This window comes from Oncorhynchus mykiss, unplaced genomic scaffold (genome assembly GCF_013265735.2).
Source record: "Oncorhynchus mykiss isolate Arlee unplaced genomic scaffold, USDA_OmykA_1.1 un_scaffold_396, whole genome shotgun sequence".
NCBI classification, from domain to species: domain Eukaryota; kingdom Metazoa; phylum Chordata; class Actinopteri; order Salmoniformes; family Salmonidae; genus Oncorhynchus; species Oncorhynchus mykiss.
This window is the reverse complement of record NW_023493843.1, coordinates 42,104-68,060: the sequence shown is the minus strand read 5'-3', so window position 1 is coordinate 68,060 and position 25,957 is coordinate 42,104. Positions and strand designations below refer to the sequence as shown.

General features: G+C 41.1%; 8 non-coding genes across 8 annotated transcripts; all 8 read right to left on the bottom strand.

Moving 5' to 3' along the window:
• Nucleotides 1–2,061: 2,061 nt before the first annotated feature.
• On the bottom strand, nucleotides 2,062–2,143 carry trnaf-aaa. Its single transcript has one exon. It is a non-coding gene; the product is annotated as a tRNA-Phe (tRNA).
• Nucleotides 2,144–2,449: 306 nt separating this feature from the next.
• trnal-cag lies at nucleotides 2,450–2,532 on the bottom strand. The gene has a single exon. It is a non-coding gene; the product is annotated as a tRNA-Leu (tRNA).
• A 1,745-nt stretch (nucleotides 2,533–4,277) lies between these two features.
• trnal-cag lies at nucleotides 4,278–4,360 on the bottom strand. Its single transcript has one exon. It is a non-coding gene; the product is annotated as a tRNA-Leu (tRNA).
• Nucleotides 4,361–11,812: 7,452 nt separating this feature from the next.
• trnas-aga lies at nucleotides 11,813–11,894 on the bottom strand. The gene has a single exon. It is a non-coding gene; the product is annotated as a tRNA-Ser (tRNA).
• A 7,503-nt stretch (nucleotides 11,895–19,397) lies between these two features.
• trnas-aga lies at nucleotides 19,398–19,479 on the bottom strand. Its single transcript has one exon. It is a non-coding gene; the product is annotated as a tRNA-Ser (tRNA).
• A 1,737-nt stretch (nucleotides 19,480–21,216) lies between these two features.
• Nucleotides 21,217–21,298, bottom strand: trnas-aga. Its single transcript has one exon. It is a non-coding gene; the product is annotated as a tRNA-Ser (tRNA).
• A 1,737-nt stretch (nucleotides 21,299–23,035) lies between these two features.
• Nucleotides 23,036–23,117, bottom strand: trnas-aga. Its single transcript has one exon. It is a non-coding gene; the product is annotated as a tRNA-Ser (tRNA).
• Nucleotides 23,118–24,860: 1,743 nt separating this feature from the next.
• Nucleotides 24,861–24,942, bottom strand: trnas-aga. The gene has a single exon. It is a non-coding gene; the product is annotated as a tRNA-Ser (tRNA).
• Between the last annotated feature and the right edge of the window lie 1,015 nt (nucleotides 24,943–25,957).

Genomic DNA, 25,957 nt, shown 5'->3' with positions numbered 1-25,957 from the left:
AGTTCGATTACCCTGCAGCCTAAGAGCGTCTTCAGAATATGGCCAATTTGACATGAATTTAAAAATGCCTCAGATAGGACCAAAAAAGTGTCCGGAGCTTCCCGTCAGGGTAAGAGTGACAACAGGTTTCCACATGTCAAAATGGGGGAAATCTTAGCAAATGGCTTCATGGTTATTCATGAGAATCGTGTTGTTGTATTGTTGAGTGTATCATTGGATCTCACCTGAAATCTGTGGCTTGACTACAAACCTGTAACCTATGCTACTGTGGCCAAAGAGCTAGAAGGCTGGATAACCAGGTGTGTAAAGGTTTGAAGTGGGATAGATGGCCTGCAGTCCTATCCCAAATGGACAACTAATCCCTATGTACTTGCGGAGATCTGAGAGGATGCGATTGGTATAAGAAACACGACTAAACTTCAACCTCCGGAGGGGTCAAAAAAAAGCATTTTTGTTGTCGGCAGGATTTGAACATGCGCAGGAAGATCCTAATGAATTTCTAGTCCATCGCCTTAACCTCTCGGCCACGACAACGTTGACAGAAGAAAACAGGCTTGTTAGGAGTGAATGGGCCAACAGGCATAGCCTACAGAAAGTGAAATTTAACAACAAGATAATGCAGTAACTCATTATAATTTGAACCCACGCCTCCATGGGAGACTGCGACCTGAACGCAGCGCCTTAGACCGCTCGGCCATCCTGACTACAGCACAGTAACTGGGTATAGGTTTAAAGTGTATGCGGTAAAAGTAGAAGTATGAACAAAGCTCTAAAATCACCACAGAGACCAGAACAACTATGCACGATACTGACTTGCACTTTCAATAGTCATTTGTTTTTATAAATTAAAAAGTCCAGTCATTGATTTAACCTCAATATGGCCTTCAATGGGAAAGAGTAGTAAATCGCCATTGAATGAGCGCTAAACTGGCATCAGAATATGGCCATTCTGATATAAATGATAAAATTCCTCAGATAAGACTGAAAAAGTGTCTGGAAATATCAGCAACCATCAGGGTAAGAGTGACAACAGGTCCACATGGGGGAAATCCTTACAAATGGCTTAATGGGTCATTTCAACGCAATCGTGTTATTATTTATTTTTAGGGTTTAACAAGGCAGCTCACCTGTGACTTGACATTAGATGCGGCGACTTCGATTACCCTGCAGACGATATTTTTGTTCTTCCCGCCAATACAATCCACTCACAACGACCGACGAGTTCTGCGTTCCGAGATTATTTTTGTTATTTGCCTGTTTGGAGCCCGCCTGTGAAATTGCGCGATTCTTGCAATTCTCTTTCAGCCTCTCATCAACTAGCTGTTTTTGCAGAATATTAAAAATACGATAGTTATTCACTACTCATATTAACTAGGTGTCATTTACGTTACCTTAAGTCATTAATTTTTCAACTGGATTTTACAAAGGTGCATGACATGCAGGCGCTAAAAAGTTGTCAGGAGGGGGTTTCAAACCATGCCTATAGGGGAGTCTGCGACCTGAATGACTTAATGGTTATTTTCAATGCAATCGAGTTTTTTCTTTTTCTTTTAGGGTTTAACAAGGTTTCTCACCTGTTACCTGTGGCTTGACTTTAGATGTGGCCAGTTCGATTACCCTGCAGACTATAAGAGTGTCTTCAGAATATGGCCAATTTGACATGAATTTAAAAATGCCTCAGATAGGACCAAAAAAGTGTCTGGAGCTTCCCGTCAGGGTAAGAGTGACAACAGGTTTCCACATGTCAAAATGGGGGAAATCTTAGCAAATGGCTTCATGGTTATTCATGAGAATCGTGTTGTTGTATTGTTGAGTGTATCATGGGATCTCTCCTGAAATCTGTGGCTTGACTACAAACCTGTAACCTATGCTACTGTGGCCTATAGAGCTAGAAGGCTGGATAACCAGGTGTGTAAAGGTGTGAAGTGGGACAGATGGCCTGCAGTCCTATCCCAAATGGACAACTAATCCCTATGTACTTGCGGAGATCTGAGAGGATGCGATTGGTATAAGAAACACGACTAAACTTCAACCTCCGGAGGGGTCAAAAAAATACATTTTCGTTGTCGGCAGGATTTGAACCTGCGCAGGAAGATCCTAATGGATTTTTAGTCCATTGCCTTAACCACTCGGCCACGATAACATTGACAGAAGAAAACAGGCTTGTTAGGAGTGAATGGGCCAACAGGCATAGCCTACAGAAAGTGAAATTTAACAACTGAAAGATAATGCAGTAACTCATTATAATGCAATAACACAAAATGTTCCCCTCATTCATTTGTTATTAAGTCCAGCTGTTTTCTTATTTAACATTGATCTTTGCTCAGCTCCAGAAGGTCTGCATTTGAGAGTGTTTATTATGAATTGTTATTTCACTGTGTGAAGTTGTTATTTCATCATTCTTATTATTACTGCTGAGCAGCATGACTCCTGAGAGGCACTAAAACACTGTCAGAAGTGGGATTTGAACCCACGCCTCCATGGGAGACTGCGACCTGAACGCAGCGCCTTAGACCGCTCGGCCATCCTGACTACAGCACAGTAACCGGGTACCGGGTTAAAGTGTATGCGGTAAAAGTAGAAATATGAACAACGCTCTAAAATCACCACAGCGACCAGAACAACAATGCACGATACTGACTTGCACTTTCAATAGTCATTTGTTTTTATAAATTAAAAAGTCCAGTCATTGATTTAACCTCAATATGGCCTTCAATGGGAAAGAGTAGTAAATCGTCATTGAATGAGCGCTAAACTGGCATCAGAATATGGCCATTCTGATATAAATGATAAAATTCCTCAGATAAGACTGAAAAAGTGTCTGGAAATATCAGCAACCATCAGGGTAAGAGTGACAACAGGTCCACATGGGGGAAATCCTTACAAATGGCTTAATGGGTCATTTCAACGCAATCGTGTTATTATTAATTTTTAGGGTTTAACAAGGCAGCTCACCTGTGACTTGACATTAGATGCGGCAACTTCGATTACCCTGCAGACGATATTTTTGTTCTTCCCGCCAATACAATCCACTGACAACGACCGACGAGTTCTGCGTTCCGAGATTATTTTTGTTATTTGCCTGTTTGGGGCCCGCCTGTGAAATTGCGCGATTCTTGCAATTCTCTTTCAGCCTCTCATCAACTAGCTGTTTTTGCAGAATATTAAAAATACGATAGTTATTCACTACTCATATTAACTAGGTGTCATTTACGTTTCCTCAAGTCATTTATTTTTCAACTGGATTTTACAAAGGTGCATGACATGCAGGCGCTAAAAAATTGTCAGGAGGGGGTTTCAAACCATGCCTATAGGGGAGTCTGCGACCTGAATGACTTAATGGTTATTTTCAATGCAATCAAGTTTTTTCTTTTTCTTTTAGGGTTTAACAAGGTTTCTCACCTGTTACCTGTGGCTTGACTTTAGATGTGGCCAGTTCGATTACCCTGCAGACTATAAGAGTGTCTTCAGAATATGGCCAATTTGACATGAATTTAAAAATGCCTCAGATAGGACCAAAAAAGTGTCTGGATCTTCCCGTCAGGGTAAGAGTGACAACAGGTTTCCACATGTCAAAATGGGGGAAATCTTAGCAAATGGCTTAATGGTTATTCATGAGAATCGTGTTGTTGTATTGTTGAGTGTATCATGGGATCTCACCTGAAATCTGTGGCTTGACTACAAACCTGTAACCTATGCTACTGTGGCCTATAGAGCTAGAAGGCTGGATAACCAGGTGTGTAAAGGTGTGAAGTGGGATAGATGGCCTGCAGTCCTATCCCAAATGGACAACTAATCCCTATGTACTTGCGGAGATCTGAGAGGATGCGATTGGTATAAGAAACACGACTAAACTTCAACCTCCGGAGGGGTCAAAAAAATGCATTTTCATTGTCGGCAGGATTTGAACCTACGCAGGAAGATCCTAATGGATTTCTAGTCCATCGCCTTAACCACTCGACCACGACAACGTTGACAGAAGAAAACAGGCTTGTTAGGAGTGAATGGGCCAACAGGCATAGCCTACAGAAAGTGAAATTTAACAACTGAAAGATAATGCAGTAACTCATTATAATGCAATAACACAAAATGTTCCCCTCATTCATTTGTTATTAAGTCCAGCTGTTTTCTTATTTAACCTTGATCTTTGCTCAGCTCCAGAAGTTCTGCATTTGAGAGTGTTTATTATGAATTGCTATTTCACTGTGTGAAGTTGTTATTTCATCATTCATATTATTACTGCTGAGCAGCATGACTCCTGAGAGGCACTAAAAAACTGTCAGAAGTGGGATTTGAACCCACGCCTCCATGGGAGACTGCGACCTGAACGCAGCGCCTTAGACCGCTCGGCCATCCTGACTACAGCACAGTAACTGGGTATCGGGTTAAAGTGTATGCGGTAAAAGTAGAAATATGAACAACGCTCTAAAATCACCACAGAGACCAGAACAACTATGCACGATACTGACTTGCACTTTCAATAGTCATTTGTTTTTATAAATTAAAAAGTCCAGTCATTGATTTAACCTCAATATGGCCTTCAATGGGAAAGAGTAGTAAATCGTCATTGAATGAGCGCTGGCATCAGAATATGGCCATTCTGATATAAATGATAAAATTCCTCAGATAAGACTGAAAAAGTGTCTGGAAATATCAGCAACCATCAGGGTAAGAGTGACAACAGGTCCACATGGGGGAAATCCTTACAAATGGCTTAATGGGTCATTTCAACGCAATCGTGTTATTATTTATTAACAAGGCAGCTCACCTGTAACTTCAAATCAAATCAAATCAAATGTTATTTGTCACATACACATGGTTAGCAGATGTTAATGCGAGTGTAGCGAAATGCTTGTGCTTCTAGTTCCGACAATGCAGTAATAACCAACAAGTAATCTAACTAACAATTCCAAAACTACTGTCTTGTACACAGTGTAAGGGGATACAGAATATGTACATAAGGATATATGAATGAGTGATGGTACAGAGCAGCATAGACAAGATACAGTAGATGGTTTCGAGTACAGTATATACATATGAGATGAGTATGTAAACAAAGTGGCATAGTTAATTAAAGTGGCTAGTGATACATGTATTACATAAGGATACAGTCGATGATATAGAGTACAGTATATACGTATGCATATGAGATGAATAATGTAGGGTATGTAACATTATATAAGGTAGCATTGTTTAAAGTGGCTAGTGATATATTTACATCATTTCCCATCAATTCCCATTATTAAAGTGGCTGGAGTTGAGTCAGTGTCAGTGTGTTGGCAGCAGCCACTCAATGTTAGTGGTGGCTGTTTAACAGTCTGATGGCCTTGAGATATAAGCTGTTTTTCAGTCTCTAAGGTCCCAGCTTTGATGCACCTGTACTGACCTCGCCTTCTGGATGATAGCGGGGTGAACAGGCAGTGGCTCGGGTGGTTGATGTCTTTGATGATCTTTATGGCCTTCCTGTGACATCGGGTGGTGTAGGTGTCCTTGAGGGCAGGTAGTTTGCCCCCGGTGATGCGTTGTGCAGACCTCACTACCCTCTGGAGAGCCTTACGGTTGAGGGCGGAGCAGTTGCCGTACCAGGCGGTGATACAGCCCGCCAGGATGCTCTCGATTGTGCATCTGTAGAAGTTTGTGAGTGCTTTTGGTGACAAGCCGAATTTCTTCAGCCTCCTGAGGTTGAAGAGGCGCTGCTGCGCCTTCTTCACAATGCTGTCTGTGTGAGTGGACCAATTCAGTTTGTCTGTGATGTGTATGCCGAGGAACTTAAAACTTGCTACCCTCTCCACTACTGTTCCATCGATGTGGATAGGGGGGTGTTCCCTCTGCTGTTTCCTGAAGTCCACAATCATCTCCTTAGTTTTGTTGACGTTGAGTGTGAGGTTATTTTCCTGACACCACACTCCGAGGGCCCTCACCTCCTCCCTGTAGGCCGTCTCGTCGTTGTTGGTAATCAAGCCTACCACTGTTGTGTCGTCCGCAAACTTGATGATTGAGTTGGAGGCGTGCGTGGCCACGCAGTCGTGGGTGAACAGGGAGTACAGGAGAGGGCTCAGAACGCACCCTTGTGGGGCCCCAGTGTTGAGGATCAGCGGGGAGGAGATGTTGTTGCCTACCCTCACCACCTGGGGGCGGCCCGTCAGGAAGTCCAGTACCCAGTTGCACAGGGCGGGGTCGAGACCCAGGGTCTCGAGCTTGATGACGAGCTTGGAGGGTACTATGGTGTTGAATGCCGAGCTGTAGTCAATGAACAGCATTCTCACATAGGTACAGTGCCTTGCGAAAGTATTCGGCCCCCTTGAACTTCGCGACCTATTGCCACATTTCAGGCTTCAAACATAAAGATATAAAACTGTATTTTTTTGTGACGAATCAACAACAAGTGGGACACAATCATGAAGTGGAACGACATTTATTGGATATTTCAAACTGTTTTAATAATTATCCTGTTACATCTACCCCCCCCTTTTTTGAAAATTCTGTTAAAAATCGCGCAACTTTTCAGCGTCCTGCTACTCATGCCAGGAATATAGTATATGCATATGATTAGTATGTGTGGATAGAAAACACTCTGAAGTTTATAAAACTGGTTAAATCACGGCTGTGACTATAACAGAGCGTGTGTTTCATTGAAAAACGCAAGAAAAACTGCTCTCTGAAAGCAAAAAATAATTTCCATAAGTCACTTCCACCAGTTGTTAAAGGAGAACAGAATTTAATGGGAATTTGCCTGCACCGTCTACAAATTCCGCACGATGGCGCCATTGTACTAATTTTCAATCGAATTAATTGTTGGAAAATCCATCTGTCTGACCCCAAGTTTTCCAGTCTTCACCCGGATGCAGTTCAGGGAGAGATCAGATTGCATTGTTTTTGAAGTGAGGACCTATTGAAGAGACATCGCCCTGTAATCGTTTTGATAGATTATAAACGTTTACTAATACCTAAAGTTGGATTACAAAAGGATTTCGAAGTGTTTTGTGAAAGTTTATCGTCGACTTTTTTAATTTAAAAAAATTACGCAGCGTTTAAAAACGATGAATTTTTCTGAATGACACTACTTCTATACAAAGCTATTTTGGGTATATATGGACCGATTTAAACGAAAAAAAGACCCAATAGTGATGTTTATGGGGCATATAGGAGTGCCAAGAAAGAAGCTCGTCTAAGGTAATGAATGTTTTATATTTTATTTCTGCGTTTTGGGTAGCGCCGTCTATCGCAAAATCTGTTGTTTACGTGTCGAGCTGGCATTTTGGGGGGTGCATGCTATCAGATAATAGCTTCTGATGCTTTCGCCGAAAAGCATTTTAAAAATCTGACTTGCTGGCTAGGTTCACAACGAGTGTAGCTTTAATTTAATACCCTGCTTGTGAATTTTGATCAAGGTTTGAGTTTTAACGAGTACATTTAGCATTTAGCGTAGTGCATTTGCATTTCCAGGTGCCTACTTGGGACATGTGCGTCTCAAGTAGATTCAAGATTAACAAATCAAAAACTGAAAAATTGGGCGTGCAAAATTATTCAGCCCCTTTACTTTCAGTGCAGCAAACTCTCTCCAGAAGTTCAGTGAGGATCTCTGAATGATCCAATGTTGACCTAAATGACTAATGATGATAAATACAATCCACCTGTGTGTAATCAAGTCTCCGTATAAATGCACCTGCACTGTGATAGTCTCAGAGGTCCGTTAAAAGCGCAGAGAGCATCACGAAGAACAAGGAACACACCAGGCAGGTCCGAGATACTGTTGTGAAGAAGTTTAAAGCCGGATTTGGATACAAAAAGATTTCCCAAGCTTTAAACATCCCAAGGAGCACTGTTCAAGCAATAATATTGAAATGGAAGGAGTATCAGACCACTGCAAATCTACCAAGACCTGGCCGTCCCTCTAAACTTTCAGCTCATACAAGGAGAAGACTGATCAGAGATGCAGCCAAGAGGCCCATGATCACTCTGGATGAACTGCAGAGATCTACAGCTGAGGTGGGAGACTCTGTCCATAGGACAACAATCAGTCGTATATTACACAAATCTGGCCTTTATGGAAGAGTGGCAAGAAGAAAGCCATTTCTTAAAGATATCCATAAAAAGTGTTGTATAAAGTTTGCCACAAGCCACCTGGGAGACACACCAAACATGTGGAAGAAGGTGCTCTGGTCAGATGAAACCAAAATTGAACTTTTTGGCATAAAAGCAACACAGCTGAACACACCATCCCCACTGTCAAACATGGTGGTGGCAGCATCATGGTTTGGGCCTGCTTTTCTTCAGCAGGGACAGGGAAGATGGTTAAAATTGATGGGAAGATGGATGGAGCCAAATACAGGACCATTCTGGAAGAAAACCTGATGGAGTCTGCAAAAGACCTGAGACTGGGACGGAGATTTGTCTTCCAACAAGACAATGATCCAAAACATAAAGCAAAATCTACAATGGAATGGTTCAAAAATAAACATTTCCAGGTGTTAGAATGGCCAAGTCAAAGTCCAGACCTGAATCCAATCGAGAATCTGTGGAAAGAACTGAAAACTGCTGTTCACAAATGCTCTCCATCCAACCTCACTGAGCTCGAGCTGTTTTGCAAGGAGGAATGGGAAAAGATTTCAGTCTCTCGATGTGCAAAACTGATAGAGACATACCCCAAGCGACTTACAGCTGTAATCGCAGCAAAAGGTGGCGCTACAAAGTATTAACTTAAGGGGGCTGAATAATTTTGCACGCCCAATTTTTCAGTTTTTGATTTGTTAAAAAGGTTTGAAATATCCAATAAATGTCGTTCCACTTCATGATTGTGTCCCACTTGTTGTTGATTCTTCACAAAAAAATACAGTTTTATATCTTTATGTTTGAAGCCTGAAATGTGGCAAAAGGCCGCAAAGTTCAAGGGGGCCGAATACTTTCGCAAGGCACTGTATTCCTCTTGTCCAGATGGGTTAGGGCAGTGTGCAGTGTGGTTGAGATTGCATCGTCTGTGGACCTATTTGGGCGGTAAGCAAATTGGAGTGGGTCTAGGGTGTCAGGTAGGGTGGAGGTGATATGGTCCTTGACTAGTCTCTCAAAGCACTTCATGATGACGGAAGTGAGTGCTACGGGGCGGTAGTCGTTTAGCTCAGTTACCTTAGCTTTCTTGGGAACAGGAACAATGGTGGCCCTCTTGAAGCATGTGGGAACAGCAGACTGGTATAGGGATTGATTGAATATGTCCGTAAACACACCGACCAGCTGGTCTGCGCATGCTCTGAGGGCGCGGCTGGGGATGCCGTCTGGGCCTGCAGCCTTGCGAGGGTTAACACGTTTAAATGTCTTACTCACCTCGGCTGCAGTGAAGGAGAGACCGCATGTTTTCGTTGCAGGCCGTGTCAGTGGCACTGTATTGTCCTCAAAGCGGGCAAAAAAGTTATTTAGTCTGCCTGGGAGCAGGACATCCTGGTCCGTGACTGGGCTGGATTTCTTCCTGTAGTCCGTGATTGACTGTAGACCCTGCCACATGCCTCTTGTGTCTGAGCCGTTGAATTGAGATTCTACTTTGTCTCTGTACTGACGCTTAGCTTGTTTGATAGCCTTGCGGAGGGAATAGCTGCGCTGTTTGTATTCGGTCATGTTACCAGACACCTTGCCCTGATTAAAAGCAGTGGTTCGCGCTTTCAGTTTCACGCGAATGCTGCCATCAATCCACGGTTTCTGGTTAGGGAATGTTTTAATCGTTGCTATGGGAACGACATCTTCAACGCACGTTCTAATGAACTCGCACACCGAATCAGCGTATTCGTCAATGTTGTTGTCTGACGCAATACGAAACATGTCCCAGTCCACGTGATGGAAGCAGTTGGTCGGACCAGCGTTGGACAGACATCAGTGTGGGAGCCTCTTGTTTTAGTTTCTGTCTGTAGGCAGGGATCAACAAAATGGAGTCGTGGTCAGCTTTTCCGAAAAGGGGGGCGGGGCAGGGCCTTATATGCGTCGCGGAAGTTAGAGTAACAATGATCCAAGGTCTTTCCACCCCTGGTTGCGCAATCGATATGCTGATAAAATTTAGGGAGTCTTGTTTTCAGATTAGCCTTGTTAAAATCCCCAGCTACAATGAATGCAGCCTCCGGATAAATGGTTTCCAGTTTGCAAAGAGTCAAATAAAGTTCATTCAGAGCCATCGATGTGTCTGCTTGGGGGGGGATATATACGGCTGTGATTATAATCGAAGAGAATTCTCTTGGTAGATAATGCGGTCTACATTTGATTGTGAGGAATTCTAAATCAGGTGAACAGAAGGATTTGAGTTCCTGTATGTTTCTTTCATCACACCATGTCACGTTAGCCATAAGGCATACGCCCCCGCCCCTCTTCTTACCAGAAAGATGTTTGTTTCTGTCTGCGCGATGCGTGGAGAAACCCGTTGGCTGCACCGCCTCGGATAGCGTCTCTCCAGTGAGCCACGTTTCCGTGAAGCAAAGAACGTTACAGTCTCTGATGTCCCTCTGGAATGCTACCCTTGCTCGGATTTCATCAACCTTGTTGTCAAGAGACTGGACATTGGCAAGAAGAATGCTAGGGAGTGGTGCACGGTGTGCCCGTCTCCGGAGTCTGACCAGAAGACCGCCTCGTTTCCCTCTTTTTCGGAGTCGTTTTTTTGGGTCGCTGCATGGGATCCGCTCCGTTGTCCTGTTTGTAAGGCAGAACACAGGATCCGCGTCACGAAAAACATATTCTTGGTCGTACTGATGGTGAGTTGACGCTGATCTTATATTCAGTAGTTCTTCTCGACTGTATGTAATGAAACCTAAAATGACCTGGGGTACTAATGTAAGAAATAACACGTAAAAAAACAAAAAACTGCATAGTTTCATAGGAACGCGAAGCGAGGCGGCCATCTCTGTCGGCGCCGGAAGTAATTGACATTAGATGCGGCGACTTCGATTACCCTGCAGACGATATTTTTGTTCTTCCCGCCAATACAATCCACTGACAACGACCGACGAGTTGTGCGTTCCGAGATTATTTTTGTTATTTGCCTGTTTGTGGCCCGCCTGTGAAATTGCGTGATTCTTGCAACTCTTTAAGCCTCTCATCAACTAGCCGTTTTTCCAGAATATTAAAAATACGACAGTTATTCACTACTCATATTAACTAGTTGTCATTTACATTACCTTAAGTCATTTATTTTTCAACTGGATTTTACAAAGGTACATGACATGCAGGCGCTAAAAAGTTGTCAGGAGTGGGTTTCAAACCATGCCTATAGGGGAGTCTGCGACCTGAATGACTTAATGGTTATTTTCAACACAATCGTGTTTTTTTCTTTTAGGGTTTATCAAGGTTTCTCACCTGTTACCTGTGGCTTGACTTTAGATGTGGCCAGTTCGATTACCCTGCAGACTATAAGAGTGTCTTCAGAATATGGCCAATTTGACATGAATTTAAAAATGCCTCAGATAGGACCAAAAAAGTGTCTGGAGCTTCCCGTCAGGGTAAGAGTGACAACAGGTTTCCACATGTCAAAATGGGGGAAATCTTAGCAAATGGCTTAATGGTTATTCATGAGAATCGTGTTGTTGTATTGTTGAGTGTATCATGGGATCTCACCTGAAATCTGCGGCTTGACTACAAACCTGTAACCTATGCTACTGTGGCCTATAGAGCTAGAAGGCTGGATAACCAGGTGTGTAAAGGTGTGAAGTGGGATAGATGGCCTGCAGTCCTATCCCAAATGGACAACTAATTCCTATGTACTTGCAGAGATCTGAGAGGATGCGATTGGTATAAGAAACACGACTAAACTTCAACCTCCGGAGGGGTCAAAAAAATGCATTTTTGTTGTCGGCAGGATTTGAACCTGCGCAGGAAGATCCTAATGGATTTCTAGTCCATCGCCTTAACCACTCGGCCACGACAACGTTGACAGAAGAAAACAGGCTTGTTAGGAGTGAATGGGCCAGTAGGCATAGCTTACAGCAACACATTTTTTATTATTTCGCCGAAAAGCATTTTTTAAATCTGACATGTTGGCTGGATTCACAACGAGTGTATCTTTAATTGAGTACCCTTCATGTGTGATTTAATGAAAGTTTGAGTTTTATCGCGTTTTATTTGCGCTCTGCATTTCCCCAGGCTATTGGCCACAAGAGACGCTAGCGTCTCTATATCCCTAAGAGGGTATTAAGGAAAAAATAAAAGTTTAGTATAAGATATGCAAGGAAAAAGGGAGGAAGGATGAAAAGAGAAGAAAATGAGTTGAGAGCTAGATTGGATGAAGAAATGGGGAAGTGTGACAGGGAACCTAATTATAATATAGAAACGGTTTTAGATTTAAAAGCAAAATTGAGTAAATATGAAATAGATAAGTGTACGGGTGCAATTATAAGAAGTAGGGCAAAGTATGTTTTGGAGGGGGAGAAATGTACTTCATTTTTCTTGGTTTAGAGAAGAATAAACAGAGGAGAACATATTAGAGAGATTGAAAATGTAAAAGGTGAAGTTGTCAATGATTATGTAGAGATATTAGAAACAGTGCAGAATTTTTATAAGGATTTATTTAAGAAAGGGGAGGTGGATGAGGGGTGTGTAAAGGAGATATTGGATAGTGTGGATGTGCAAATTGATGTAGAGGATAAACAAATGTGTGATGGGAAGATAACAGTGAATGAAGTTAAAGATGCGATTAAGGGGTTACAAGTAAATAAGAGTCCTGGTGTGGATGGAATAATTGCAGAATTTTATAAAATATGAAAGTTTATCAATATATGAAGGATAATAGTGTTTCAGAATCTATGGTGACAGGGCTGATAACGATTTTATATAAAAATAAGGGGAGCAACTTGAAACTGGAGAATTATAGGCCAATTAGTTTTTTACATTCGGATTATAAGATTTTAGCTAAGATACTGGCAAATAGAAAGAAGCAAGTTTTAAATGATATTATAGCACCTACACAGAATTATAGTGTGCCTGGTAGAGATATTGCTGATACAATTAGAGATGTAATAAATAAAATAGTTAAGCATAGATTTAAATAAAGCTTTTGATAGGGTGGAACATGATTTTATGTTTAGGGTAATGGATGAATATGGTTTTGGTAATAGAATAATAGGATGGATAAAATTATATAAGAAGGCAAAAAGTAGGGTAACGTGTAATGGGGTTTTAACTGATTCTTTTATTCTTGAGAAATCTGTGAGACAAGGGTGCCCTTTATCAGCTTTATTATTTGTTTAGTCGGTAGAACCTTTAGCAGCATTTCTTAAAAAAGATCATCTTATAAATTGTGTACAGACTCCAAGGTTTTAGTTTGATTCATCAAGACGCAGATGATACCACTATAACAGTTAGAGATGAGGGAAGTGTATAAAGGGTGATGGAGTGTTTTAAAGTATATGGACAAGCATCCGGTTAACATGGAGAAGTCAGTAGTAATGTGTAAGATTAATGAGGGGAATTTTACTTTTAAGGTGGTAAGATTATTTTAAGGTGTTATGAGTGTTTTTAGGGGTGAAGGAAATGGAAGCTAGGGATGTGACATGGAGTGGTGTAATAAATAAAGTTAGGAAGGTGGTAAATATGTAGAGGGGGAGGTCTTTGAAGTTAAAAGGGATTTTAGTTGATTTTTTAATGGGATGGGAAGGGGGTGAAAATAGCTTTAAAACTTTGACTGCAGGTTATGAGGAGGGGGGGAGGGGGGGGGGGTTAAAGTTGGTAGATTTAAGTGTAAGGAAAACAGCAATTAGAGTAAAAATGGTACGGAAATATTTATTTGGTGAATTGGATTATGGGAGGAAAATGTTTTTTTAAGAGTATTTGCAGGAGGTTGGGAGGTTTGGGGACAATGGTTTATTGAGGAGTATGAAGAAGGAAATGTTAGGTAATATACCTTTGTTTTATAGAGAAGTGTTTGAGGCTCGGGGGCAGTTTTTACCAAATATTTATTATGAATGTACCATTTTAGAAAATATTTTAAATCAGCCTATATATTTAAATCCAAAGATAAGTGTAATAATATATTGTTTTGTAAATATGGGATGAGGCAGATATGTTATGTCACCTGAGGTAATTCCTGGGTTCCTTCCATTTCAGGCAATATATGATAATGTGGTTGAAGTAGATGAAGAGATAGTGGGGCAAAAAAGTATTTAGTCATCCACTAATTGTGCAAGTTCTCCCACTTAGGTACACTTCAACTATGACAGACAAAATAAGAAAAAAAAAAAATCGTAGGATTTTTAATGAATTTATTTGCAAATTATGGTGGAAAATAAGTATTTGGTCACCTACAAACAAGCAAGATTTCTGGCTCTCACAGACCTGTAACTTCTTTAAGAGGCTCCTCTGTCCTCCACTCGTTACCTGTATTAAATGGCACCTGTTTGAACTTGTTATCAGTATAAAAGACACCTGTCCACAACCTCAAACAGTCACACTCCAAACTCCACTATGGCCAAGACCAAAGAGCTGTCAAAGGACACCAGAAACAAAATTGTAGACCTGCACCAGGCTGGGAAGACTGAATCTGCAATAGGTAAGCAGCTCGGTTTGAAGAAATCAACTGTGGGAGCAATTATTAGGAAATGGAAGACATACAAGACCACTGATGATCTCCCTCGATCTGGGGCTCCACGCAAGATCTCACCCCGTGGGGTCAAAATGATCACAAGATCGGTGAGCAAAAATCCCACGTGGGGGCCTAGTGAATGACCTGCAGAGAGCTGGGACCAAAGTAACAAAGCCTACCATCAGTAACACACTACGCCGCCAGGGACTCAAATCCTGCAAATGCTAGAGAGCATTTGGATGATCCAGAAGAAGATATGACATTCTCCCTATGGTCAGATGAAACCAAAATATAACTTTTTGGTAAAAACTCAACTCGTCGTGTTTGGAGGAAAAAGAATGCCGAGTTGCATCCAAAGAACACCATACCTACTGTGAAGCATGGGGGTGGAAACATCATGCTTTGGGGCTGATTTTCTGCAAAGGGACCAGGACGACTGATCCGTGTAAAGGAAAGAATGAATGGGGCCATGTATCGTGAGATTGAGTGAAAACCTCCATCAGCAAGGGTATTAAAGATGAAACGTGGCTGGGTCTTTCAGCATGACAATGATCCCAAACACCGCCCGGGCAACGAAAGAGTGGCTTCGTAAGAAGCATTTCAAGGTCCTGGAGTGGCCTAGCCAGTCTCCAGATCTCAACCCCATAGAAAATCTTGAAAGTCTGTGTTGCCCAGCAACAGCCACAAAACATCACTGCTCTAGAGGAGATCTGTATGGAGAAATGGGCCAAAATACCAGCAACTGTGTTTGAAAACCTTGTGAAGACTTACAGAAAACGTTTGACCTTTGTTATATACCCTTTGTTGGCAATGAGAAAGTATTGAGGTAAGTATTTGGTCAGTAACAAAAGTTTATTTTCCACCATAATTTGTAAATAAAATCATTAAAAATCCTACAATGTGATTTTCTGGATTTCTTTTCCTCATTTTGTCTGTCATAGTTGAAGTGTACCTATGATGCAAATTACAGAACTCAAATTTAAGTGGGAGAACTTGCACAATTGGTGGCTGACTAAATACTTTTTTGCCCCACTGTAAGTAAAACTACTGCGGAGAATATGTACAAGAAAATATGATGTATTCCTGGGGAGTGGGTGATTTTAATAAAAAGAGGTGGTCAAAAGAGCGAGGGGTTTACCGGTTTTATATTCTGAAAGTTATGGGGAGAAACATGATTTAAATCAGGTTTAAAACTTTAGATGGTTTATAAGTGGGTGTAGGGTGTTCGCAAACATGTGAAATCAATATGGAAGAATGTAAATGTAAAATAAATCTATAGAATGTGAAGACAATGATTTTAAAATAAAACAAGATTTTTACAAATGTGGTTTGCATCAAATTTATAGGGATATTAAAAAGAGAATGTGATTTGTGGTACGAGGGTGGAAAATTTGATGCACTTTTGTTGAATGTAGTAGGTAGTATTTTAGAGAAAGATAGAGATAATATATAGATACAGTGGAGGAAACTGTGGGTGAGTACTTTAATTGAAATTCTATCAAATGGAAAACTTGTAATTAATTGGTTTTAGTTTATAATCGTTTCACTTTTTTTTTTTCTTTCTGATTTTGTTAAAGGGTGAATTGTTAATCTTTTGTTGTAAATAGTGTTTTGTATATAATAAAAAAGATGTTAAAATGTGCCCGATCTCGGAAGCTAAGCAGGGTCGGTCGGGCCTGGTTAGTACTTGGATGGGAGACCGCCTGGGAATACCAGGTGCTGTAAGCGTTTTGCTCCAGCAGAGGGTTCTCTTGTGTCATGCGTTGAGCAACTGCCTTTTATTTATCACCCTAATGTTGTGTCTTTTTATTGGACTAAATGCAGTTTGTTAGTGCATTCAGCATTTGTTTTTAGGCTAGGAGACTGTCAATGTCTAGTCCATTAGGGTCCTGTAAAATCCCTTCAATGTTTTGCGTAATTTTTTCCTGTATATATGAATTACAAATCAATCATGTTTAGTCTGTTGTATAGTTACAATGTGTAATCATTGATATCCCAGGAGCAGTAAACACTGAAGTGTATAATTGTAATACATACATGCAGACACCGCATCGTTTGATATGACTGAAAGTGTCTGTCATACCTGGACCACACCTTTATTTGCCAAGGAAGAGTACATGGTCAGTGAATATATTCAATGTACGGGCTACAATATGGGAATCTCATACGTGGTAATAACTAAAATACATGTGTAGATAGGTCTTGCATCCTTGGCACAAACGGTATATTCTACTCTAGGCGTCATGAATGCCATTCAGACTTGAGGTTCATTGATTGGTATGAATATTAGTTCAGAACTACTTTTTAGGGTCCATACCCAGAGCGGCAACAGTTATTTTTAATCCGACTCCAGCAAGTAAATAGCTAGCCATGTTACTTCAGCTGCATTGCAAGGCAAGCTTACAATTGTGCAGTCAATGCTTTAGCCAGCTAGATTCTTTACATCCACTGTTTCACAAGACATCCTGGTTTGTTGGTTCTCAGGAGTCCCTGAAAGACAAATTCATTCTCCTAACACTTCTTAGTCTGAACTTGCTAAATAGAGATTTTCGTAATTTAACTTTGACAAAAAAATATATATAGCCGCATCTCTACATTATCACATTCCTCTCAAATTGTACATTTGCTTGACTCGTTAAGACAACTTCCATCTGTTTTGTCAGCAATCTTCGTTGAGCGCCACAAAGCAAGGGTGGCTGGTGTCAAAATTAGTATTTGGTCATCAAAGCCTTGGGACCCAAATGCATAATGATTGCGCCAACTCCCCCTTGTGGTGGTCTGGAGCAATGAAGCCGTCCCACGGTGCAAGCTCACAACTTTTAAAGGAGTGTCTTCAGTCCCCGCTGTTCCGTACGGTGTGTGTTGAAATCTTATCCTGATGCGGAATAGATTGCAGCGTATTCATGGCTCTACCTTCGTAGTTCGGGCTTGGAGATTGTGAAGAGATGTCTTATGGGGAATGCATGGGTGTCCGAGCTGTGCGCTAGTAGTTTTAGAAAACAGACACCTCGGTACATTCAGCTTGTCAACACTTCTTACACAAACAAGTAGCGATGAAGTCAAGCTCTTCCCATTTGAGCCATGAGAGATTGACATGCATATCATTAAAGAAGAAATGTCCATATTTGGATGTTAGGAGTGAATGGGCCAACAGGCATAGCCTACAGAAAGTGAAATTTAACAACTGAAAGATAATGCAGTAACTCATTATAATGCAATAACACAAAATGTTCCCCTCATTCATTTGTTATTAAGTCCAGCTGTTTTCTTATTTAACCTTGATCTTCTTTCAGCTCCAGAAGGTCTGCATTTGAGAGTGTTTATTATGAATTGTTATTTCACTGTGTGAAGTTGTTATTTCATCATTCTTATTATTACTGCTGAGCAGCATGACTCCTGAGAGGCACTAAAAAACTGTCAGAAGTGGGTTTTGAACCCACGCCTCCATGGGAGACTGCGACCTGAACATAGCGCCTTAGACCGCTCGGCCATCCTGACTACAGCACAGTAACTGGGTATCGGGTTAAAGTGTATGCGGTAAAAGTAGAAATATGAACAACGCTCTAAAATCACCACAGAGACCAGAACAACTATGCACGATACTGACTTGCACTTTCAATAGTCATTTGTTTTTATAAATTAAAAAGTCCAGTCATTGATTTAACCTCAATATGGCCTTCAATGGGAAAGAGTAGTAAATCGCCATTGAATGAGCGCTAAACTGGCATCAGAATATGGCCATTCTGATATAAATGATAAAATTCCTCAGATAAGACTGAAAAAGTGTCTGGAAATATCAGCAACCATCAGGGTAAGAGTGACAACAGGTCCACATGGGGGAAATCCTTACAAATGGCTTAATGGGTCATTTCAACGCAATCGTGTTATTATTTATTTTTAGGGTTTAACAAGGCAGCTCACCTGTGACTTGACATTAGATGCGGCGACTTCGATTACCCTGCAGACGATATTTTTGTTCTTCCCGCCAATACAATCCACTGACAACGACCGACGAGTTCTGCGTTTCGAGATTATTTTTGTTATTTGCCAGTTTGGGGCCCGCCTGTGAAATTGCGCAATTCTTGCAATTCTCTTTCAGCCTCTCATCAACTAGCTGTTTTTGCAGAATATTAAAAATACGATAGTTATTCACTACTCATATTAACTAGGTGTCATTTACGTTACCTTAAGTCATTTATTTTTCAACTGGATTTTACAAAGGTGCATGACATGCAGGCGCTAAAAAGTTGTCAGGAGGGGGTTTCAAACCATGCCTATAGGGGAGTCTGCGACCTGAATGACTTAATGGTTATTTTCAATGCAATCAAGTTTTTTCTTTTTCTTTTAGGGTTTAACAAGGTTTCTCACCTGTTACCTGTGGCTTGACTTTAGATGTGGCCAGTTCGATTACCCTGCAGACTATAAGAGTGTCTTCAGAATATGGCCAATTTGACATGAATTTAAAAATGCCTCAGATAGGACCAAAAAAGTGTCTGGAGCTTCCCGTCAGGGTAAGAGTGACAACAGGTTTCCACATGTCAAAATGGGGGAAATCTTAGCAAATGGCTTCATGGTTATTCATGAGAATCGTGTTGTTGTATTGTTGAGTGTATCATGGGATCTCTCCTGAAATCTGTGGCTTGACTACAAACCTGTAACCTATGCTACTGTGGCCTATAGAGCTAGAAGGCTGGATAACCAGGTGTGTAAAGGTGTGAAGTGGGATAGATGGCCTGCAGTCCTATCCCAAATGGACAACTAATCCCTATGTACTTGCGGAGATCTGAGAGGATGCGATTGGTATAAGAAACACGACTAAACTTCAACCTCCGGAGGGGTCAAAAAAATGCATTTTCGTTGTCAGCAGGATTTGAACCTGCGCAGGAAGATCCTAATGGATTTCTAGTCCATCGCCTTAACCACTCGGCCACGACAACGTTGACAGAAGAAAACAGGCTTGTTAGGAGTGAATGGGCCAACAGGCATAGCCTACAGAAAGTTAAATTTAACAACTGAAAGATAATGCAGTAACTCATTATAATGCAATAACACAAAATGTTCCCCTCATTCATTTGTTATTAAGTCCAGCTGTTTTCTTATTTAACCTTGATCTTTGCTCAGCTCCAGAAGGTCTGCATTTGAGAGTGTTTATTATGAATTGTTATTTCACTGTGTGAAGTTGTTATTTCATCATTCTTATTATTACTGCTGAGCAGCATGACTCCTGAGAGGCACTAAAAAACTGTCAGAAGTTGGATTTGAACCCACGCCTCCATGGGAGACTGCGAACTGAACGCAGCGCCTTAGACCGCTCGGCCAGCCTGACTACAGCACAGTAACTGGGTATCGGGTTAAAGTGTATGCGGTAAAAGTAGAAATATGAACAACGCTCTAAAATCACAACAGAGACCAGAACAACTATGCACGATACTGACTTGCACTTTCAATAGTCATTTGTTTTTATAAATTAAAAAGTCCAGTCATTGATTTAACCTCAATATGGCCTTCAATGGGAAAGAGTAGTAAATCGTCATTGAATGAGCGCTAAACTGGCATCAGAATATGGCCATTCTGATATAAATGATAAAATTCCTCAGATAAGACTGAAAAAGTGTCTGGAAATATCAGCAACCATCAGGGTAAGAGTGACAACAGGTCCACAATCCTTACAAATGGCTTAATGGGTCATTTCAACGCAATCGTGTTATTATTTATTTTTAGGGTTTAACAAGGCAGCTCACCTGTGACTTGACATTAGATGCGCAACTTCGATTACCCTGCAGACGATATTTTTGTTCTTCCCGCCAATACAATCCACTGACAACGACCGACGAGTTCTGCGTTCCGAGATTATTTTTGTTATTTGTCTGTTTGGGGGCCGCCTGTGAAATTGCGCGATTCTTGCAATTCTCTTTCAGCCTCTCATCAACTAGCTGTTTTTGTAGAATATTAAAAAAACGATAGTTATTCACTACTCATATTAACTAGGTGTCATTTACGTTACCTTAAGTCATTTATTTTTCAACTGGATTTTACAAAGGTGCATGACATGCAGGCGCTAAAAAGTTGTCAGGAGGGGGTTTCAAACCATGCCTATAGGGGAGTATGCGACCTGAATGACTTAATGGTTATTTTCAATGCAATCAAGTTTTTTCTTTTTCTTTTAGGGTTTAACAAGGTTTCTCACCTGTTACCTGTGGCTTGACTTTAGATGTGGCCAGTTCGATTACCCTGCAGACTATAAGAGTGTCTTCAGAATATGGCCAATTTGACATGAATTTAAAAATGCCTCAGATAGGACCAAAAAAGTGTCTGGAGCTTCCCGTCAGGGTAAGAGTGACAACAGGTTTCCACATGTCAAAATGGGGGAAATCTTAGCAAATGGCTTCATGGTTATTCATGAGAATCGTGTTGTTGTATTGTTGAGTGTATCATGGGATCTCTCCTGAAATCTGTGGCTTGACTACAAACCTGTAACCTATGCTACTGTGGCCTATAGAGCTAGAAGGCTGGATAACCAGGTGTGTAAAGGTGTGAAGTGGGATAGATGGCCTGCAGTCCTATCCCAAATGGACAACTAATCCCTATGTACTTGCGGAGATCTGAGAGGATGCGATTGGTATAAGAAACACGACTAAACTTCAACCTCCGGAGGGGTCAAAAAAATGCATTTTTGTTGTCGGCAGGATTTGAACCTGCGCAGGAAGATCCTAATGGATTTCTAGTCCATTGCCTTAACCACTCGGCCACGACAACATTGACAGACGAAAACATTCTTGTTAGGAGTGAATGGGCCAACAGGCATAGCCTACAGAAAGTGAAATTTAACAACTGAAAGATAATGCAGTAACTCATTATAATGCAATAACATAAAATGTTCCCCTCAATCATTTGTTATTAAGTCCAGCTGTTTTCTTATTTAACCTTGATCTTTGCTCAGCTCCAGAAGGTCTGCATTTGAGAGTGTTTATAATGAATTGTTATTTCACTGTGTGAAGTTGTTATTTCATCATTCTTATTATTACTGCTGAGCAGCATGACTCCTGAGAGGCACTAAAAAACTGTCAGAAGTGGGATTTGAACCCACGCCTCCATGGGAGACTGCGAACTGAACGCAGCGCCTTAGAAAGCTCAGCATTCCTGACTACAGCACAGTAACTGGGTATCGGGTTAAAGTGTATGCGGTAAAAGTAGAAATATGAACAACGCTCTAAAATCACCACAGAGACCAGAACAACTATGCACGATACTGACTTGCACTTTCAATAGTCATTTGTTTTTATAAATTAAAAAGTCCAGTCATTGATTTAACCTCAATATGGCCTTCAATGGGAAAGAGTAGTAAATCGTCATTGAATGAGCGCTAAACTGGCATCAGAATATGGCCATTCTGATATAAATGATAAAATTCCTCAGATAAGACTGAAAAAGTGTCTGGAAATATCAGCAACCATCAGGGTAAGAGTGACAACAGGTCCACAATCCTTACAAATGGCTTAATGGGTCATTTCAACGCAATCGTGTTATTATTTATTTTTAGGGTTTAACAAGGCAGCTCACCTGTGACTTGACATTAGATTCGCAACTTCGATTACCCTGCAGACGATATTTTTGTTCTTCCCGCCAATACAATCCACTGACAACGACCGACGAGTTCTGCGTTCCGAGATTATTTTTGTTATTTGTCTGTTTGGGGCCCGCCTGTGAAATTGCGCGATTCTTGCAATTCTCTTTCAGCCTCTCATCAACTAGCTGTTTTTGTAGAATATTAAAAATACGATAGTTATTCACTACTCATATTAACTAGGTGTCATTTACGTTACCTTAAGTCATTTATTTTTCAACTGGATTTTACAAAGGTGCATGACATGCAGGCGCTAAAAAGTTGTCAGGAGGGGGTTTCAAACCATGCCTATAGGGGAGTATGCGACCTGAATGACTTAATGGTTATTTTCAATGCAATCAAGTTTTTTCTTTTTCTTTTAGGGTTTAACAAGGTTTCTCACCTGTTACCTGTGGCTTGACTTTAGATGTGGCCAGTTCGATTACCCTGCAGACTATAAGAGTGTCTTCAGAATATGGCCAATTTGACATGAATTTAAAAATGCCTCAGATAGGACCAAAAAAGTGTCTGGAGCTTCCCGTCAGGGTAAGAGTGACAACAGGTTTCCACATGTCAAAATGGGGGAAATCTTAGCAAATGGCTTCATGGTTATTCATGAGAATCGTGTTGTTGTATTGTTGAGTGTATCATGGGATCTCTCCTGAAATCTTTGGCTTGACTACAAACCTGTAACCTATGCTACTGTGGCCTATAGAGCTAGAAGGCTGGATAACCAGGTGTGTAAAGGTGTGAAGTGGGATAGATGGCCTGCAGTCCTATCCCAAATGGACAACTAATCCCTATGTACTTGCGGAGATCTGAGAGGATGCGATTGGTATAAGAAACACGACTAAACTTCAACCTCCGGAGGGGTCAAAAAAATGCATTTTCGTTGTCGGCAGGATTTGAACCTGCGCAGGAAGATCCTAATGGATTTCTAGTCCATCGCCTTAACCACTCGGCCACGACAACGTTGACAGAAGAAAACAGGCTTGTTAGGAGTGAATGGGCCAACAGGCATAGCCTACAGAAAGTGAAATTTAACAACTGAAAGATAATGCAGTAACTCATTATAATGCAATAACACAAAATGTTCCCCTCATTCATTTGTTATTAAGTCCAGCTGTTTTCTTATTTAACCTTGATCTTTGCTCAGCTCCAGAAGGTCTGCATTTGAGAGTGTTTATTATGAATTGTTATTTCACTGTGTGAAGTTGTTATTTCATCATTCTTATTATTACTGCTGAGCAGCATGACTCCTGAGAGGCACTAAAAAACTGTCAGAAGTGGGATTTGAACCCACGCCTCCATGGGAGACTGCGAACTGAACGCAGCGCCTTAGACCGCTCGGCCATCCTGACTACAGCACAGTAACTGGGTATCGGGTTAAAGTGTATGCGGTAAAAGTAGAAATATGAACAACGCTCTAAAATCACAACAGAGACCAGAACAACTATGCACGATACTGACTTGCACTTTCAATAGTCATTTGTTTTTATAAATTAAAAAGTCCAGTCATTGATTTAACCTCAATATGGCCTTCAATGGGAAAGAGTAGTAAATCGTCATTGAATGAGCGCTAAACTGGCATCAGAATATGGCCATTCTGATATAAATGATACAATTCCTCAGATAAGACTGAAAAAGTGTCTGGAAATATCAGCAACCATCAGGGTAAGAGTGACAACAGGTCCACATGGGGGAAATCCTTACAAATGGCTTAATGAGTCATTTCAACGCAATCGTGTTATTATTTATTTTTAGGGTTTAACAAGGCAGCTCACCTGTGACTTGACATTAGATGCGGCGACTTTGATTACCCTGCAGACAATATTTTTGTTCTTCCCGCCAATACAATCCACTGACAACGACCGACGAGTTCTGCGTTCCGAGATTATTTTTGTTATTTGCCTGTTTGGGGCCCGCCTGTGAAATTGCGCGATTCTTGCAATTCTCTTTCAGCCTCTCATCAACTAGCTGTTTTTGCAGAATATTAAAAATACGATAGTTATTCACTACTCATATTAACTAGGTGTCATTTACGTTACCTTAAGTCATTTATTTTTCAACTGGATTTTACAAAGGTGCATGACATGCAGGCGCTAAAAAATTGTCAGGAGGGGGTTTCAAACCATGCCTATAGGGGAGTCTGCGACCTGAATGACTTAATGGTTATTTTCAATGCAATCGAGTTTTTTCTTTTCTTTTAGGGTTTAACAAGGTTTCTCACCTGTTACCTGTGGCTTGACTTTAGATGTGGCCAGTTCGATTACCCTGCAGCCTAAGAGTGTCTTCAGAATATGGCCAATTTGACATGAATTTAAAAATGCCTCAGTTAGGACCAAAAAAGTGTCTGGAGCTTCCCGTCAGGGTAAGAGTGACAACAGGTTTCCACATGTCAAAATGGGGGAAATCTTAGCAAATGGCTTCATGGTTATTCATGAGAATCGTGTTGTTGTATTGTTGAGTGTATCATGGGATCTCACCTGAAATCTGTGGCTTGACTACAAACCTGTAACCTATGCTACTGTGGCCTATAGAGCTAGAAGGCTGGATAACCAGGTGTGTAAAGGTGTGAAGTGGGACAGATGGCCTGCAGTCCTATCCCAAATGGACAACTAATCCCTATGTACTTGCGGAGATCTGAGAGGATGCGATTGGTATAAGAAACACGACTAAACTTCAACCTCCGGAGGGGTCAAAAAAATGCATTTTCGTTGTCGGCAGGATTTGAACCTGCGCAGGAAGATCCTAATGGATTTCTAGTCCATCGCCTTAACCACTCGGCCACGACAACGTTGACAGAAGAAAACAGGCTTGTTAGGAGTGAATGGGCCAACAGGCATAGCCTACAGAAAGTGAAATTTAACAACTGAAAGATAATGCAGTAACTCATTATAATGCAATAACACAAAATGTTCCCCTCATTCATTTGTTATTAAGTCCAGCTGTTTTCTTATTTAACCTTGATCTTTGCTCAGCTCCAGAAGGTCTGCATTTGAGAGTGTTTATTATGAATTGTTATTTCACTGTGTGAAGTTGTTATTTCATCATTCTTATTATTACTGCTGAGCAGCATGACTCCTGAGAGGCACTAAAAAACTGTCAGAAGTGGGATTTGAACCCACGCCTCCATGGGAGACTGCGAACTGAACGCAGCGCCTTAGACCGCTCGGCCATCCTGACTACAGCACAGTAACTGGGTATCGGGTTAAAGTGTATGCGGTAAAAGTAGAAATATGAACAACGCTCTACAATCACAACAGAGACCAGAACAACTATGCACGATACTGACTTGCACTTTCAATAGTCATTTGTTTTTATAAATTAAAAAGTCCAGTCATTGATTTAACCTCAATATGGCCTTCAATGGGAAAGAGTAGTAAATCGTCATTGAATGAGCGCTAAACTGGCATCAGAATATGGCCATTCTGATATAAATGATACAATTCCTCAGATAAGACTGAAAAAGTGTCTGGAAATATCAGCAACCATCAGGGTAAGAGTGACAACAGGTCCACATTGGGGAAATCCTTACAAATGGCTTAATGAGTCATTTCAACGCAATCGTGTTATTATTTATTTTTAGGGTTTAACAAGGCAGCTCACCTGTGACTTGACATTAGATGCGGCGACTTTGATTACCCTGCAGACAATATTTTTGTTCTTCCCGCCAATACAATCCACTGACAACGACCGACGAGTTCTGCGTTCCGAGATTATTTTTGTTATTTGCCTGTTTGGGGCCCGCCTGTGAAATTGCGCGATTCTTGCAATTCTCTTTCAGCCTCTCATCAACTAGCTGTTTTTGC